General features: G+C 38.8%; 1 pseudogene; it reads right to left on the bottom strand.

Moving 5' to 3' along the window:
• The window catches only part of LOC122107903, a 54,219-nt pseudogene extending 37,418 nt beyond the window's left edge, over positions 1–16,801 (bottom strand).
• Positions 16,802–17,473: the final 672 nt, after the last annotated feature.

The following is a 17,473-nucleotide window of genomic DNA, read 5'->3' as shown; positions in this document are numbered from 1 at the left end:
GAAGAGCTGAGGGACAGCGCCCAGGCCCAGAGATCAGGCCCCACGACCGGACCCAAAACAAATAAACAAACAAACAAACAAACAAAGTTCATGCATATGCTCTTTTTTGAAAAACCTTAAAATTAAAGTCTGACTACTCATTAGAAACAAAGCCAATAAATAATGTGATTTTAAAGTGTTTAAAGAAAAAAATCTCCAAACTGAATTCCTTTGAGATAGATAGATAGATAGACAGACAGACAGACAAACAGATAGGTAGGCTCTGTTAATTACTCTTCAACCAGGCAGTCACCAGGGGTACATGCCTGTAGTCCCAGTTATTTGGAAGGCTGAGGGGAAAGTTTGTAAGTCTGACATCAGGAAGGATAACTTACCAAGAGTCTACTATGAAAAATCTCTCTAGAAAATGAAAATTTTATCTCTCTTTAGAAGGTGGAAAATTCACCAATATCACTTATCTACATGAAATGTGTGTGTGTGTGTGTGTGTGTGTGTGTGTGTGTGTGTGTGTGTGTGTGTACAGATGTATATTTCCTTTCTTTTAAGAGATGGAGAATTGCTATATCCTTGATCCTTGAATTCTGGCCTCAAATGATTTTCAGACTTCAGGAACCATATTTCCACCTGGCTCTGTAATGTATATTTCTAAACAAACAAACAAAAAAGACTGAAAAGCAGAATATATAAAGAAGTTTGTGAAATAAAAAAAATAATTCATCAATAAAAAGAACAATTCCTTAGCCACTTCAGAAATGATATCCAAGAAGTCATAAACATTAAAAATGCAATGTTTTGCACTGATTCTCTGGCTGTGCCAGAGAAGGACCTCACTTTAAATATGTGTGATTAAATATCACCAGCTTGTGAAAACTGTCTGTTTTCTTTCCTTGAGATGCAGAGCCTCTAAGTCTAGATAGAAAACAATTCTTAATTGAAGTATTGCCACCTAGTGTTCAAGTGAAATATTTTGTCCTTTTTGGAGTTCTTTAGTGATAATAACTTATATAGGCAGACTGGCATTCAGTCATATGCCTAAGCAGAAAGAATAACTGACTCCATCTTTAAAAATAAAAACCATAGTGGATGCTAAATCCAAAATGTTAGGTGATATGACAAAACTAACAGGACTTAAGAAACAAAGAACTCCCACTCATCTGGTCAAACCACTACTAAATATCCCCATGCTGCTGATCACATATATGGTATATAACATGTGAACACCATTATATATTACAGACTGTGATAGTCAATTTGCTCCAGGAAAGTTAGAATGAACTTGTGACTTTAAATGAGCATCATTATTCCACAATACTGTGAATTTCTGGAAATTATGTAATCACTTAATCACAATCAAAAAAAAAAAAAAGAACCTCGGGGAAGGGAGGGAGGGAGGGGATGGTAGGGGGAAAACAATGGAGGGGGTAAAAAAATAAAAAAATAAAAACCATGATGGCCAAAAGGGACCCTATTACACTGTTGGTGGGATTGTAAACTTGTTCAACCACCCTGAAAAGCAGTATGGAAGTTCCTCAAATGACTACACAGAGCTCCCCTACAACCCAGCAATCTGGGCATTTACCCAAATGATCACAAACAAGGCCATACTAAAGCTACCAGAAAAACTATGTTTATCGCAGCATTATTCACCATAGCTAAGATACAAACCAACCCAGATGTCCCTCAGTAGATGAATGGATCAAGAAAATGTGATATACGCATACATATTTATATATACACATATACCTATATGAATTGTATGAACTGTATGCTTCCATCAGAAAAAAATGACACCACCCCATTTGTTAGGAAATGGAAAGACTTAGAAAAAATCTTATTCAGTGAAGTAAGCCAGGCCCAAAGAAACACAGGTCCCATGGTTTCCCTTATTTACAATAACTAGTCTAGGATATGTCTAGGATAATCTTACCAGACAAGCAGAAAAAGTCAAAAGCTATGTACATATGACCATATAAGATGATGCTAAGCAAAATGAACCCCAAGAAAACTACGGATACAAGAGGTTTTTTTCTTTGTTGCTGTTTTTTTAATGTACTATGTGATTTTTTGTTTCTTTGTATGTCCTTTGCTCATGGTATAATCCCTGTTGTCACTGTATTTGATTCTGGTGCCCTACATCTTGTATATACATTTTTCTAATTTGAGAAGGGGAAGGGAAATAACAAAATGCTGAAACAAGGATACAGGTTGACCCATTGTAACAATGAGACATACAAGACACTATGTTGAAAATGAACTTTATAACTTTGGGGCAGGGAGTATTGGGGAGGTGGGGAGGAAAGGGATACTAAGGGGAAAGCAAAGGAGAGGGTAACAATCTCCACAGGAAATGTACTCATTACTTTACTCATGTAACTATAACCACTCTATACAGTATCTTTGCAATAAAAAAAAATTTAACCATGAATTAGGACTAGAGATATGGTTAAGTGGTAGTGCCTTGCTTAATAAATGTGCAGCCCTGAGTTGAAACTCCATTACCACTAAAAACAAATCTGGTATATAAATTGCAAAATATATCTCAAGAAGAATATTGTTAGTTTTAATTGTGGATAATCTTGACTATTATTGCAGAATGTGTCTTCCAGTCTCCAAAATGTTACACATCATATGAATCTGGTTGAGTACCTACGATAGGAAACTTACCCTTTGTAGGTTAAATTTTGTTGGTGGTGGTTGTGCTGTGGACTGAATTAAGTGCTTCCCACTAGTAACCAAAAACTCTACTACTTGGTATTTTTGCTTAACTCTGATTGGAATTTTTCAAGGTTGTCAACATCTCCTTTAGGAGAAACAGTGTGGCCAAATTCTTGTCACCAATTCCTTGGATTGGAGTTCTAGCTCTATCACTTATTTGTATTAGAACTTTCACTCTAAATTCCAAATACCAAAAAAGAAAAAGTTGACTGAAATCAAGTGCAAGAGAAATGCAAATATGATGATAAAGGAATTGGAAATTATATGAGGAATGAGTAATACTAAAATACTTTATATTACAAAAATGTGACTACGTTTGATATATGCAAATCTATGAATGTGTTATAAAAACATAAAATTGCATATATTAAATTCTATAATTTTAATTCTAAATTAGGACAAAGGGATTCTGTAACATTCACCAGAAATCTGAGGCACACACTGGCCTATTCCAGATGGCCTGAAACTATTCCAGAAAAAAAAAAATGCATAATCTGCCTAAGACTGATGACCTTATCCAACTTTTCCTCTTGCACAAGTGTGAGCAGAGGAGAGCAGCTATAGGAGTATCCAATCTTTCCTGTGTGTCCAGGAGGGCGACAGCTCTGTTATCAACTGTACCACCAGACTGTGCTTTCTTCTTCTTCTACCAGTAGAAGCAAGAGCCAGAGGTAGCTCTTCAGTTTCTTATACTTACTGTTCCAAGTATGGAGAAAAAATCAGAATAGAAACTCTGCTGTATTGAATAAGAACAAACTTTTCTCTCTGAACACCTCAGCTGCGCATGCTGGGACACAACCACCTATTTATGTGAAGCAGAAACACATTACCCAGGCAAGGATACCTGTACAAAAAAAATTGATCTGCAGCTACAGACACACTTTATTACTTTAATTTCTTTAACATGAGTTCTTTTCAGTGTTAAACTTTTACTATGAAAACTTTATAGAACATCCTGAAAGGCTATCAGCTTGAAATTGATCCAAAATATTGATACTGTGAATGAACTCTCTCAGGGAGTTAATGATTTCTTAATTAATTGCTAGGACTCTGGACTCAACTTAGAAAAGGCTTTGTCCCCTACTAAAGACATCTTGTGTCCATGTCAGAAAATAATCTTCTTGATAGAAAGTCTATTGTTTCATTTGCTTGATTTTTCTGACTATAAAGAATAAAATATGAGGTAGAATTTTAAATACCTTAGAATACCTCCACAGAAATGTTATGGCTGATACTTGTTTTTTTATTGAAATATAACTAGACAGGATCCATTTAATCTCTCTTGTGTTGCATTCATCATCTTATATTTGCATGGAAGACAGTATTTTTCCTGAAGTTAGATGGTTCCCTTGCATGATAAATTTCTTAAATATAGGAGATATTTTACATTTTTTCTGTTATGGAATAATGTGCTCCATTGCATATGTGGTGTTCCTCCAGCTCTCCCTTCATTCTTGAGAAGTTGAATCTTTACATTCATCTCATAGTTTTTCTTTTTTCACAATATTTTAAAAATGAATACTTTTGAAAGTATTGGGGTTTGAACTCAGGAATTTGAAGTTGCTAGACAAACTACAGTCTGAGCCATGTACCCAGCTCTTATTAAAAGTAAATTTCATACTGACAATTTTGTAAGCTGAAATTTCTTTCATCTCTGATAGTCATGGATTTATTTGAAATCCTGCAGAGGCAGTCAGGGAAATCAGAGTCCCTTTGGAAGATCAGAGTCCCTTTGGAATTTATTTATTTCCATAAAAGAGGCCAAGACATATGCTGCTGGTAGGAATGGCTCCTCACATGTGTTTACGGCCCAACCATGACCCTCACTGGATAGTAAACGAGAGCAGTCATCTCTGTGCCTAAAGTATCCAGATATTTCTGCCTTCCTGTGTGACAGCTTCAGCAAAATAGGGAAAGTGCTCACTGTTCTTACTCATGGCAGTGAGGCTGCTTGATCGTTATTTATTTATTTAGGCCAGGGGGTTTGAACTCTGGGCATGGGCACTGTCCCTCAGCTCTTCAGCTTAAGTTGAGCAGTCTACCACTTGAGCCACAGTGCCACTTTTTGTTTTCTGGTGGTTAATTGGAGATAAGAGTCTCACGGACTTTCCTGCCCGGGCTGGCTTTGAACCGTGATTCTCAGACTCAGCCTCCTGGGTAGCTAGGATTACAGGCGTGAGCCACCAGCGCCCGGACTCTTATTTTATTTTTTTGTACAGGCATCCTTGCCTGGGTAATGTTGTGTTCCTGCTTCACATAAATAGGTGGTTGTGTCCCAGCATGAGCAGCTGAGGTGTTCAGAGAGAAAAGTTTGTTCTTATTTAATACAGCAGAGTTTCTATTCTGATTTCTTCTCCATACTTGGAACAGTAAGTATAAGAAACTGAAGAGCTATCTCTGGCTCTTGCTTCTACTGGTAGAAGAAGAAGAAAGCACAGTCTGGTGGTACAGTTGATAACAGAGCTGTACTTTTTTTTTTATCCAGGAAAAATATTTTGTGGTAAAACAGGTATTTCCTTTCTGAACTTTTTTTTTTTTTTGTCAGTCGTGGGGCTTGAACTCTGGGCCTGGGCCCTGTCCCTCAGCTCTTCAGCTCAAGGCTAGCGCTCTACCACTTGAGCTACAGTGCCACTTCCGGTTTTCTGGTGGTTTATTGGAGATAAGAGTCTCATGGACTTTCTTGCCCAGGCTGGCTTTGAACCGCGATCCTCAGATCTCAACCTCCTGAGTAGCTAGGATTACAAGATTTAAGCTGATATTCCATGTTCACTGAAATCAGCCCATTTAACCTAAACTGCTGTTCTGAAATTTTCAATCAGGCTTGCCGGGTGCCTGTGGCTTATGCCTGTAACCCTAGCTATTCAGGAGGCTGAGATCTGAGGATCGCATTTCAAAGCCAGCCCAGGCAGCAAAGTCCATGAGACTCTTACCTACAATTAACTACCAGAAAATGGGAAGTATCACTGTGGCTCAAGTGGTAGTGTGCTCACCTTTAGCTTAAGAGCTGAGGGACAGTGCCCAGGCCCAGAGTTCAAGCCCCATGACTGACCCAAAAAAAAAAAAATTTCAACCTGTTGAAAGCCTATCAGGTTCCTATTGCTCAGCACCTCAAACTGTGAGTTAGTGAGCATTCTTTCACCTAATAGCAACAGGTTATTAGGCTATAGAAGATGTTATTCCCAGTTACCTGAAACTGGCCCACTGAGTACAAAGCAGTACATGCAAAATAGCTGTCCAGTGAAACACTGTGAAGTTCGCATTGCTCTGCACCTATGATTGAATTGTTGGATTTCACTGAGCTGAAATCAGGACTTTAGGATTTTGAGGCTAATATTTCCAGTTATCCAAAACCAGCCCCATTGGTGAGAGATCACTGGGAGGTCACTGAAACAGGCCCATTTAGATCAAGGCAGTCCTAATGAGCTGTTCTGAAATGTCAACCCAGTGAAACTCTGTCAGGTTCATATTGCTCAACACCTCAAATTGTAACTTGGACAGAATGCATTCGCCAAACGGCCGTTGAGGCCTTAGAAGCTGATAGTCCCAGCTAGCTTTAACCAGCCCTTTGAGGACATGTTCCAAGACAGCTCTTATGAAAACTTCAACCCAGTGAAAAGCTGTGAGGTTCACACTGCTCAGCACCTGAAAATAAGTGACTGAGCAAGAATTCATTCAGCTGACATGACCATGTAAGGGTTTAAAACCTGATGGTCTGTTTGCTTCATAGGGGCCACTGCATTCAAAGCCTCTCCAAAGAGCTATTCTGAAAACTTCAACCCAGATAAGCTGCGTGAGTGTCATTAATTCAACACCTCAAACCAAGTGTGATTTTAAGAGTTCATTTGAGAACACCAATGATTTAGGATTTATAAGCTATTGTTACCTGAATGCTTCAATAGACCCTTGGAGTTGGAAACTCTCTGAAAGAATTGTTGTAAATACTTGAACCCAGTGAAACACTGTGAACTTCACATTGCTCCTTATCTGAAACTGAGTGAGTTTGGGGGTTTCATTGGACACATTGAAATCAGTAGTCAAGGGTATAAGAAGCTCATTTTCCCAGTTAGCTGAACCCCAGCCTCTTAAGTTCCAAGGGATCAGAGAGAGAAAAGAGAGAGAGAGAGACAGAGAGAGACAGAGACAGAGATAGACAGAGAGAGAGAAAGAGAGAAAAGAGAGAGAAAATAAATTTTAAAAACTCAAACTTAGTTATATGCCATGAGGTTCATATTGCTCTGCACCTCAAACCCAGTGATTGTGTTAAGAAATCATACTGATAATATAAACAACTTAAGATGTCGAATCTAATTTTCCAAGTTACCTGAGACTAGCCCATTTTTTTCAATGCATGTAGCAGACCTGAAGTTCCTGTTGAAAGTATATTAACAACCCTCTAAAAAAACAAATATTTTTCTACAGAAGTTTGGGATTTAATTTTTTTTTCCATTCCTGGAGCTTGAACTCAGGACTGGGGCTCTGTCCCTGAGCTTCTTTTGCTCAAGGTTAGTAATCTACCACTTGAGCCACAGCACCACTTCTGACCTTTTTTATTTATGTGGTACTGAGGAATCGAACTCAGGGCTTCATGAATTCTAGGCAATCACTCTACCATTGAGCCACATTCCCAGCCCCTGGGTTTTCAATTTTTTAATGATTATGACCACAACTTTTTTCAGAAATGGAAGTGGCACTTAAAATTACTCAAATAACTTCACCATTTAACTATTTTCAATGGAATCAAATAAATTCACACATTTATTTCTAGGTTATTGAATTTGTCTGTGCATAATAGTGATATTTCCATATGCATTATGGTTGCTCTGTATACTAGTGAATGATAGTGTAGTCCAGTTAACATTTTCTTTTTTATTTTTAATACATTTTTGTATTGTAAAAATACTGTACAGAGGGGTTACAGTTACATGAGCAAGGTAATGAGTACATTTCCTATCAAGCATTGTTATCTCCTCCTTTGTTTTTCCTCTACCACTCCTTCCCTCCCACCTCCATAACTACACTCTAGTTAACATTTCTTTAGATATAACTTACTTAAGGCAAGGAAACTTCTTTATGTTTTATTTACTGCTGACATTTATGTAAGTTGACAGTAGCTTCTAACTTAGGTAAAAAGAATCATTTCAACTTCCCTGTCTTCACACAAATATGTTTATTATTTATTTCAAAGCATGCTAATATATAAAACAAAAATGTTATTTTGACCCATTAAGTAATATACAGTTGAAAATAGCCATATATCGTAGGACAAGATTATAACTCAGCTAATAATATATGAGGGGTTATCATTATTACATACTCTGTGTTTAGAATACTTAACTTACTGATTATAGTTGGGATGAAATTTAGAGAATTTTCATGTTAGGTATTTTGATACATGGAGTTTTCTTTTCTTTCTTTCTTTTTTATTGGTCATGGGGCTTGAACTCTGGGCCTGGGACCTATCCCTGAGCTCTTCAGCTCAAAGCTAGTGCTCTACCACTTGAGCCACAGCACCACTTCCTACTTATATTTTATACTGAGATAAAAATATTGAGGTAGATCATTATTAGTGTGTAGAAAATATTCCTGCAAGATATTCCTCATGTAGAGTAGAGTCACCTCTACTAACAAGGTATATGAGACCTTGTCTGACTAGCTTTGGATCCATAACCATCTGTCAATGTGGTCACATGAATCCACTTTCCTCCCCTTTTTAGAGTTCTGCACTTTTATATCACAATGGAGGAGAGGTTTATAGAGATACTGTTGACTTCATTGCTGATTCTATAACTTTCTAACTCTTCCTAACTGATAAAATTTATTAAAAACATTGAGAAGTTTTTGTTTGTTTTTTGTTCTTTTAATCACCCCACCTGTTGGCTTCCAGGGTGTGCACTAGGACCCTGAATCCTCCACACCCCTGGCATTGGGCAGGGAAACTGGGCCTGTCTGAAAACAGAACAGACAAAACCCTGTATAACAACAGGCGCCTGCCCCCTCTGAAGACTCACTCATTTTGTAGGCCTGAAGTTAGCCTTCATAGCTACCCCACAAATGGACCTAGTGCCTGGCTGCCAACAGAGAGCTCACTGGCCCAGGGTGAACAAAAAGCATGTTCACAAGCCAATGGACAAGTGCCAACCACCTGTGAGGCAAACCCAGGGCCCAAGTGCAGACAAATTACTGTGTACCTGTGAGAGCCCATACCTTCCAAAGTGCATGACATTCCAGAAGCCCGAATCCAGCCTTCTAGCCACCGCTGTAGACTGGACCAAGTTCCTCTCAGCTAGCCCAGGGTCAAACACATGCCCAGGGACACAGTATGGGCTAGTCCACCCAGTGTGAGCTGTCCCAGGCCAAGCACCAGCTGCCACCTGTCTGTCATGAACAAGCCAAGTTCAGGCCATGCTCTAACAATCCCTAAACTCAAATGTATAAATCACAACAAAACATTAAAAAACTCACGAACAAACCAAATCAAAACACCAACAACAATCCAGTGAGAGAGAAGAGTGGGCTCCCGAAAGATTCCAGAGATAAAAATAGAAATGCTATATACCTCATTAAAAGACAAAATTAACACTATGAGAACTGATCTCTGAAGCATAAAAGGTTCACTTTCCACAGTGCAATCCACAGTGGCATCCATAGGTATCAGAATAAGTGAAATGGAAAAAAGAATATCAGGAGTTGAGGATAAAACAGGAGTTAGAACAAAAAGTCAAAGATATGGAACACTCAAAACTTACCAAAAGGAAATCCAAGAATTGGCAGACTCAGCCAAGAAATTGGATTTACACAAAAATTGGGATTGACAAGGAGGAAGAATTCAATATTAAAAGGCACTGAAAAACCTATTCAGTAAAATAATAAAAGAGAAGTTCCCCACTCTTAAGAAGAAAAAAATCTCAATCACCTAACAGAAGCATATAGAACTCCCAGTAGACAGGATCCAAGAAGAAACACTTCTAGACACATCATAGTAAAAACATTAGCCTTAAATAGCAAGAGACCTTTCATTAAAATCAGCACATGGGAGGTCATTACATACTAATAAAGGGAATGATCCATGAAGAGGAAATCACAGTGGTCAATATCTATGCACTAAATAATGGAGCACCAAAATATGTTAAACATACACTTTTGGACTTACAGGACAGGATAGACCCAAACACAATAATAATGGGAAATTTTAATACCCTGCTCTCACCAAAGGACAGGTCAGCCAAACTAAAGAGAAATAAAGAAGCCTCTGAACTAAATGACACCATATCCCAAATGGACATAACTGACATCTACAGTTTTCTACTCAACAACGACCCAATCCACATTCTTCTCAGCAGCCCATGGAACATTCTCCAAAACTGACCATATCATAGGACACACAAAAAAACCTAAGCAAATACAAGAAGATTGGCATAATTCCTTGCATCCTACCTGACAACAGTAGAATCAAACTAGTTCTCAAAAACAAAACATACTGCAGAAAGCACTCAAACAATATGTCTAGGACAAGCAGAAAAGGTCAAAAGCTATGTACATTTGACCATATAAGATGATGCTAAATGAAATGAACCCCAAGATAGGGACACAAGTGGTTTTTTTCTTTCTTGCTATTGTTTTTAATGTATTTAAAATGTACTATGTGATTACTTTGTTTCTTTTTTTAACATAAGTTTTTTACTGTGAAAATATTATACAGAGGGGACTTTTGTTTCTTTTGTATGTTCCTTCCCTGTGATATAACCCCTGTTTCCACTGTATTTGATTTTGGTGCCCTGCATCTTGTATATACATTTTTTTCTAATTTGGGGAAGGGAAGGGAAATAACAAAATGCTGAAATAAGGATAGAGGTTGACCCATTGTAGCAATAAGATGTACAAGACATTATGTTGAAATGAACTTTACAACTTGGCGGGGGGAGGGAGGAGTTGGGGAGGTGGGGACGGAAGGGATGGTAGGGAAAAAACAAAGGAGGAGGAAATAATGCTTGATAGGAAATGTACTCATTACCTTACTCATGTAACTGTAACCCCTCTGTACAGTATTTTTACAGTTATATGTGTGTGTGTGTGTGTGTGTGTGTATAAAGAAAGCACTCAAACACATGGAAAGTTAATAACACACTACTGAATAACACCTGGATCACAGAAGAAATTAGAAAGTTCTTACAATTTGTGAAAATGAAAACACATCACAATAGAAACTCGGGAATACAGCAAAAGCAGTGCTGAGGGGAAATTTTATAGCTCTAAGTGCACAGAAACCGAAACAGCTCAAGTAAATGACGTTGTGATGCAACTAAAACTGCTAGAAAAACAAGAACAAATAAAACCTAAAATGACTAGATGGAGAGAGAAAGCAAAGATTAGGGCAGAAATCAGTGAAATAAAAACTAAAAAAAAAAAAATTATATATAAAATCAATAAAACAAAAGGCTGGTCTTTTGAAAAAATTAATAAAATTGGTAGAACACTTACAAGTGTAACAAAAAAAAAAGAGAGAGAAGACTCAAATCAATAAGATGAGAAATACCACAGAAAACATTACAACAAACATCCAGGAAATTCAAATGATTAAAAAGAACTAGTTTCAAAACCTAAACTCATAAAAGAAGGAAAACATAGCAGAAGTAGATGAATTTTCAGAAACATACAAACTGCCTAAACTGAACCAAGAAGATACAAACCAGGTAACAAGTCAATAACTTGAGATAAAGGAAGTCTTCCAATAAGGAAAAGCCCAGGCCCAGGTGGATTCACCACTGAATTCTAGAACTTTTGAAGATGAACTAATACGAATAATCCTCAAGCCTTTCCGTAGCAACAGAAGGAGCAATTCCAAACGCATTCTATGAAGCCAATCCCAAAACACTCATCCCAAAACCAAGTAGGTATACAACAAAAAAAGGGAACCATAAATTTCTCTGATGGATACAAAGTTCCTCGATAAAATATTAACAAACAGAATCCAGAAACAAAAAACTCAAACATTATGAGCAAGTAGGCTGTACATCACAGATGCACGGCAGGTGCATTGTGTATGCACAGCATACACAATCAATAAATGTAACTCATCATGTTAACAGAGCCAAGGTCAAGAATCACATGACCATCTCAATTCAGAAAAAAAGTTTTGACAAAATACAAAAGCTATTAAAAGCTTTGGTGAAACAAAAAATAGAAGGAACATTCCTTAAAATAATAAAGGCTATATATGACAGACCAACAGCCACCATCATATTAAATAGGGGAAAACTAAAACTATTTCCCCTAAAATCAGGAACAAGGCAAGGATGTCCACTTTCTCCACTCCTCTTCAATATAGTTCTGGAATTCTTAGCCAGAATAGTAAGGCAAGAAAATGACATAAAAGGGATCCACATAAGGAAAGAAGAAATTAAACTACCCTGATTTGCAAACTTTGTATCTAAAAGACCCAAAAAACTCCACCCACAAACTCCTAGAGCTGATCAACAACTTCAGCAGGATACAAAATTAACCCACAAAAATCAGTAGCCTTTCTGTATGCCAATAATGTACAAGCAGAAAAGGAAATCATGAAAACAACTCCATTTGCAATAGCAACTCACACACACACACACACACACACACACACACACACATACACAAATCTAGTAATTAACCTAACCCAAGATGTAAAGGACCTATTTAGTGAAAACTATAAAAATCTAAAGAAAGAAATCAAAGAGGACAAAGGGAAATGGAAAGACCTTCCATGATCATGGATAAGTAGAATCAATATTGTGAAATGGCCATACTGCCAAAAATTATATACAAATTCAATACAATGTCTATCAAAATCCCAATGATGTTCTTTACCTAGGAGGAAGAAACAATTTAAAAAATTCATATGGAGCAACAAAAGACCTAGAATAGCCAAAGCAACTGTAGGCAAAAGAAGCAATGCAGGCGATATCATAATACCAGATTTCAAACTCTACTATAAAACCATAATAACAAAAACAGTTTGGTATTGGTGCAAAAATAGACCCAACAACCAATGGAAGAGATTAGAAGACCCAGAAATAAAACCACATGCTTACAGTATCTGATATTTGACAAAGGAGCAAAAGACTGTCAATGGGAAAAAAGCATAGCCTGTTCAACAACTGGTGTTGAAGTCCCAGGGACACAAAAGATAGGAGGGAGACTTGACAAGTGGGACTACACTAAAATAAAAAGTTTCTGCACAGCTAAGGGCATAGTTACTAAACTAGAAAGATAGCCAACTAATTGGGAACATTTTTTACTTGCAATACATCAGACAAAGGCCTAATATCCAAAATATACAAGGAGCTCAAGAAACTAACCCCTTCCAAACCTAATACACCAATTACTAAATGGGCAAGGGAGCTAAGAGGAGACTTCTCAGAAGAAGAGGTAAGAATGGCAAAGAAACACATGAGGAAATGCTCATCATCCCTGGCTATAAGGGAAATGTAAATCAAAACAACCCCTGGATTCCATTACACCTCAATTAGATTGGCCAACATTTTAAATTCACACAAGTGCTGGTGGGGATGTGGAGAAAAAGAAACCCTACTGCACAGCTGGTGGGAATGTAAACTCGTACAGCCACTCTGGAAGCAGTCAAGAGGTTCCTCAAAAAACTAAACATAAACCTTCCCTATGGCCTAGCCATACCATTCCCAGGCAACTACCCTGAACATCATGAACCAGGATATGATAGGGACACCTGTACATCCATGTTCACTGCCATACTATTCACAATAACCAAGATATGGAAACAACCCAGATGTCCCACAGTAGATATGTGGATCCCCAAAATGTAGTACCTATATACAATGGAATTTTACACAGTCACCAGAAAGAACAACATAATGTCATTTGCAGGGAAATGGACAGAACTAGAACAAATCATGTTAAATGAGGTAAGGCAAGACCAGAGAGAGAAATGACACATGTTCTCTCTGATATTCAGAAGTTAGATCTAAAATGCACTGGGATATGACAAATTACACAGGAATCTACATACTCACATGCAGTGAAACCGAAAGAGGACAATCTTAGGAGAGAATTACAAAGATGTAATACTCAAGCTCCCCTTCATATATAACCACTCTGGTTTTTTTGTTGTTGTTTTGTTTTTTGTTGTTTTATTTTTTTTTTGTCAGTTGTGGAGCTTGAACTCTGAGCCTGGGTGCTGTCCTTCAGCTCTTCAGCTCAAGGCTAGTGCTCTACCACTTGAGCCACAGGGCCACTCCTTTCATATGTATATAAAATAATATACATGCTGCAATGAACCCCAAAGGTATGGAAACAAAGGACTCTGTCCTTAATTTGTTTTCTCTTTTGCTGATGACTCTGTATTCTTTACCTTATATAAAGTAATTCACATGTATATTCTTTACCTTATACACAGTATATTCATATTCAGGGTGGGAGGAGGGCACAGAAAAGATGGAAACATGCAGCAGCGGAGCGCACTGGACATTAACGAAAGTGAACTATGCAACTCGTGGGTCAAGATGGGAGGGAGGGAATGGGAGAGAATAAGGGAACAGATGACACTGTACAAAAGGAAATCTATCTATTGCCTGATGTATACAAATATGTATCACTTCTATAATAACACTAAAGTAAATTAATAAAAAAGAATTCCTGAGAAACTTGCTTTGACAGATCTTTCCCCATATTTTCATAGCTCTAATCATTAAAATAAACCATAAGTAAAAAATTCTAATGCATTATATAATATAGTGAATTATCACAAATATAATGGTTATGGGTGACCATACTTCACCTGGTTGTAACTGACGGAGAGGCTGGAACCTGTAGTTTTTGAGAGACAATTAAGGGGGAATTAGGAGAGAATGGCAGGGAGGACTTCATATAGCTCTAGTTACAGACATAAATGGTTGTGCATATATTCATATAATGACTCATTATGAAACACATTTTGTCTTCAAAAACATAAGGATATGGAGGAGGCTGCAATGCTTGATAAGAAATGTACGTATTACCCTGCCCATGTAATTGTAACCCCTCTGTACAGTATGTTCACAAAAAATTAAAATTAAAATTAAATTTAAAAAAAACATAAGGATATGCTTAGGAATAGAGATTACAGGTGAAATATAAAAAGATTAGATAGTGTTCCAATATGCCTTACATAGGCAAAAGATATAACAATTTGAACTTTTTATTAAAAGAAAATGCAGCCACATACACTGAACAGGCTTCAGATGTCCCATAATAGAGTTATGAAAAATTGTGCGTAGATCCTCAGCTGTTCACTCACCTGTTATTCTCTTATTCGGGGCATGCAGACAGGATCTCATTACCATTTGGCCAGCATTTCTCTATGAAGCTGTGTCTATGCTCCGTGAAGGTGGTTCTATGAATCCACCTAGTGGCTGGCATCCGTAGGGCTGCATCCACACAGGCAGTCTGTGACATCATGTCTAAGTGGCCAGGTTTTAAAAGGCATGCATCTACTCAGCCAAGGCCAGTTGAGCTGTTGTCTATGATAGGCTAGGGTCTATGAAGTCATGTCTTCACGGCCATGGTCTGTGAGCTACAAGTATACTTATGTCTGTGGGCCTTTGTCTAAATAGATAGGTTCTGTGGAACAACATCTATGTGGATAGTTTCCGTGGGACCCACAACACTGTGGTCGGGGTCTCCAGCCCTATACCACAGTTCACAATGTGACCCTTGCCTTTGTGGCCAGGACCTGAGATGAAGCATCTTGGTAGCCTGAGTCTGTGGAACCTCATCTTCACAGTGTAAGTTTGAGGGAATACATCTACATGCACAGGATCTCTGGAGCCATGTCTACACAGTTTGCGTCTTTGGAAACAAGCACACCATTCTAGGGCTTATAGAGCTACATGGATGCAGGTCAGGTCTACACCCTGGAGTCTGTTGAGCTACCTTCTCATAGTCTATGGAGTGCTATGTATAGGTACTGAGCCTGTGGTGCTGTACGTCAGTGGCTGGGACCTGTGGATCCATGTTTATGTGGCAGCACCTGTGAGGCTACCTAGCAGCCAGTGTCTGTGGATCCACATCTTCATGCTAGTGTATATGAGGCATGCATCTACTCAACCAAGGGCTGTGGAGCCATTATACTGGCAGTGGGATTTGTTGACCCATGTCTAAGTAGCTATTTGACCTAAGTTTTTGGGGCTGCATGGTTAGGTCTATGGAGCCTTGTGTAAATAGCCATGGTCTGGGAGCTGCATTTACACAGCCTGTGTCTGTTTGAATCTTCATGAATGGGTTCTGTGGGACTGCCACTATATGGATGGTACCTGTGGGGTCCTTATCTACATAGCCAAAGTCTTTAGAGCCAAAGTCTATGGGGCCAGTTTCTAAGGAACCACATTGACCACAGCCAGTATGGGGAGCCTTGTTTCCACAGCCAGGATCTGGTTTGCTGTATCTAGACCATTAAAGTCAGTGGAGCCACATCTACATGGTGTGGGTCTACACAAATGGAAATACACCCAAGTTGTCTCAATCTACATGGTCAGGGCGTCTACATGTCTACATGTCTACATAGCTGGGGCGTGTGGGTACATGTCTATGTGCTTAGAGTCTGTATAATCATGTCTACAAGTCTAGGGTCCATAGCACATGCATCTTTGTCACACAAGAGTTTGTGGGGGGGCTGGGAAGGTGGCTCAGTGGTAAAGCGCTTGCCTTGCATTCCTGAGGCCCCGGGTTCGATTCCTCGGCACCACATAAGCAAAAAGAAAAAAGCCAGAAGTGGCGCTGTGGCTCAAGCGTGAGCCTTGAGCTGAAGAGCTGAGGGACAGCTCCCAGGCCCAGAGTTCAGGCCCCACGACCGGACCCAAAAAAAAAAAAAAAAAAAATTAAATTAAAAAAAAAGAGTTTGTGGGGCCAGGTATATGAAACTAATGTCTTACAACTGTATCTGTTCAGCTGTGGTGAATCTGTAGAGCCATGTCCACACAACTTGGTCTGATGAGTCCCTGTATATGCAGCCATCTTCTGTAGAGTTCCTGTCTATGGGACCAGGAATGTGGAGGCCGTCTTCATGGCCAGGGTTTCCATGGCCGAAGATGATAGAGACCATGTCTAGGTGATTGAGGTCTGTGGGATTTGTGTCTATGTATACAAGGTCTGTGGGAACTCTGGCTAAATATGTAGGGTCATAGGCTCTTCATCTACACAACAAAGGACCATGGGTTTTGTGTTTGTGGGGCCATATCTACACACAGTCATGGTCTGAGAGACCTACATCATATGGCCAAGTTCTGTTGGCCTAGGCTAAGCAGTGAGGTATGTGGGGCCCATATTTACATATCAGAGATATGTGGAAACCACATTTTTATGACCCTACAGGTCTTTATGGTCTGTATTTATGCCAGTTCTCTAGGGCCTGAATCTACGCATTTGGAATGTGTAGGGACTGAACATATGTGATTTGGGTCTATAGTGTTTTTGTACATGCGGCTTGGTCTATCAAGTCTGTCTACTTGGTTTGGCTTACTGGAGATACCACATAGGAGTCTAAGGATTCTGCAGGAGTCTGTGGGTTCTGCCTACATGGCTGGGTTATGTGGAGTTTGTGAGTATCTTGCCAGTGTCTGTGGAGTCCTTGTCTACATGGTCAGCCTCTGTGGGACCTCAGTAAGTGGTCAGAGTTTCTGGAGTCCATATCTATGTGGTCAGTGACTATAGGGCTTATGTCCATGTGGTTGGGTCTGTGGAGTCTGCATCTATGTGGCCAAGATTTGAGAAGCAT

The sequence above is a fragment of the Dipodomys spectabilis genome, unplaced genomic scaffold, assembly GCF_019054845.1.
Source record: "Dipodomys spectabilis isolate Male_0828 unplaced genomic scaffold, ASM1905484v1 ptg000054l, whole genome shotgun sequence".
Lineage (NCBI taxonomy): Eukaryota > Metazoa > Chordata > Mammalia > Rodentia > Heteromyidae > Dipodomys > Dipodomys spectabilis.
The sequence above is the reverse complement of the archived record's forward strand: the minus strand, read 5'-3'. Positions and strand labels throughout refer to the sequence as shown.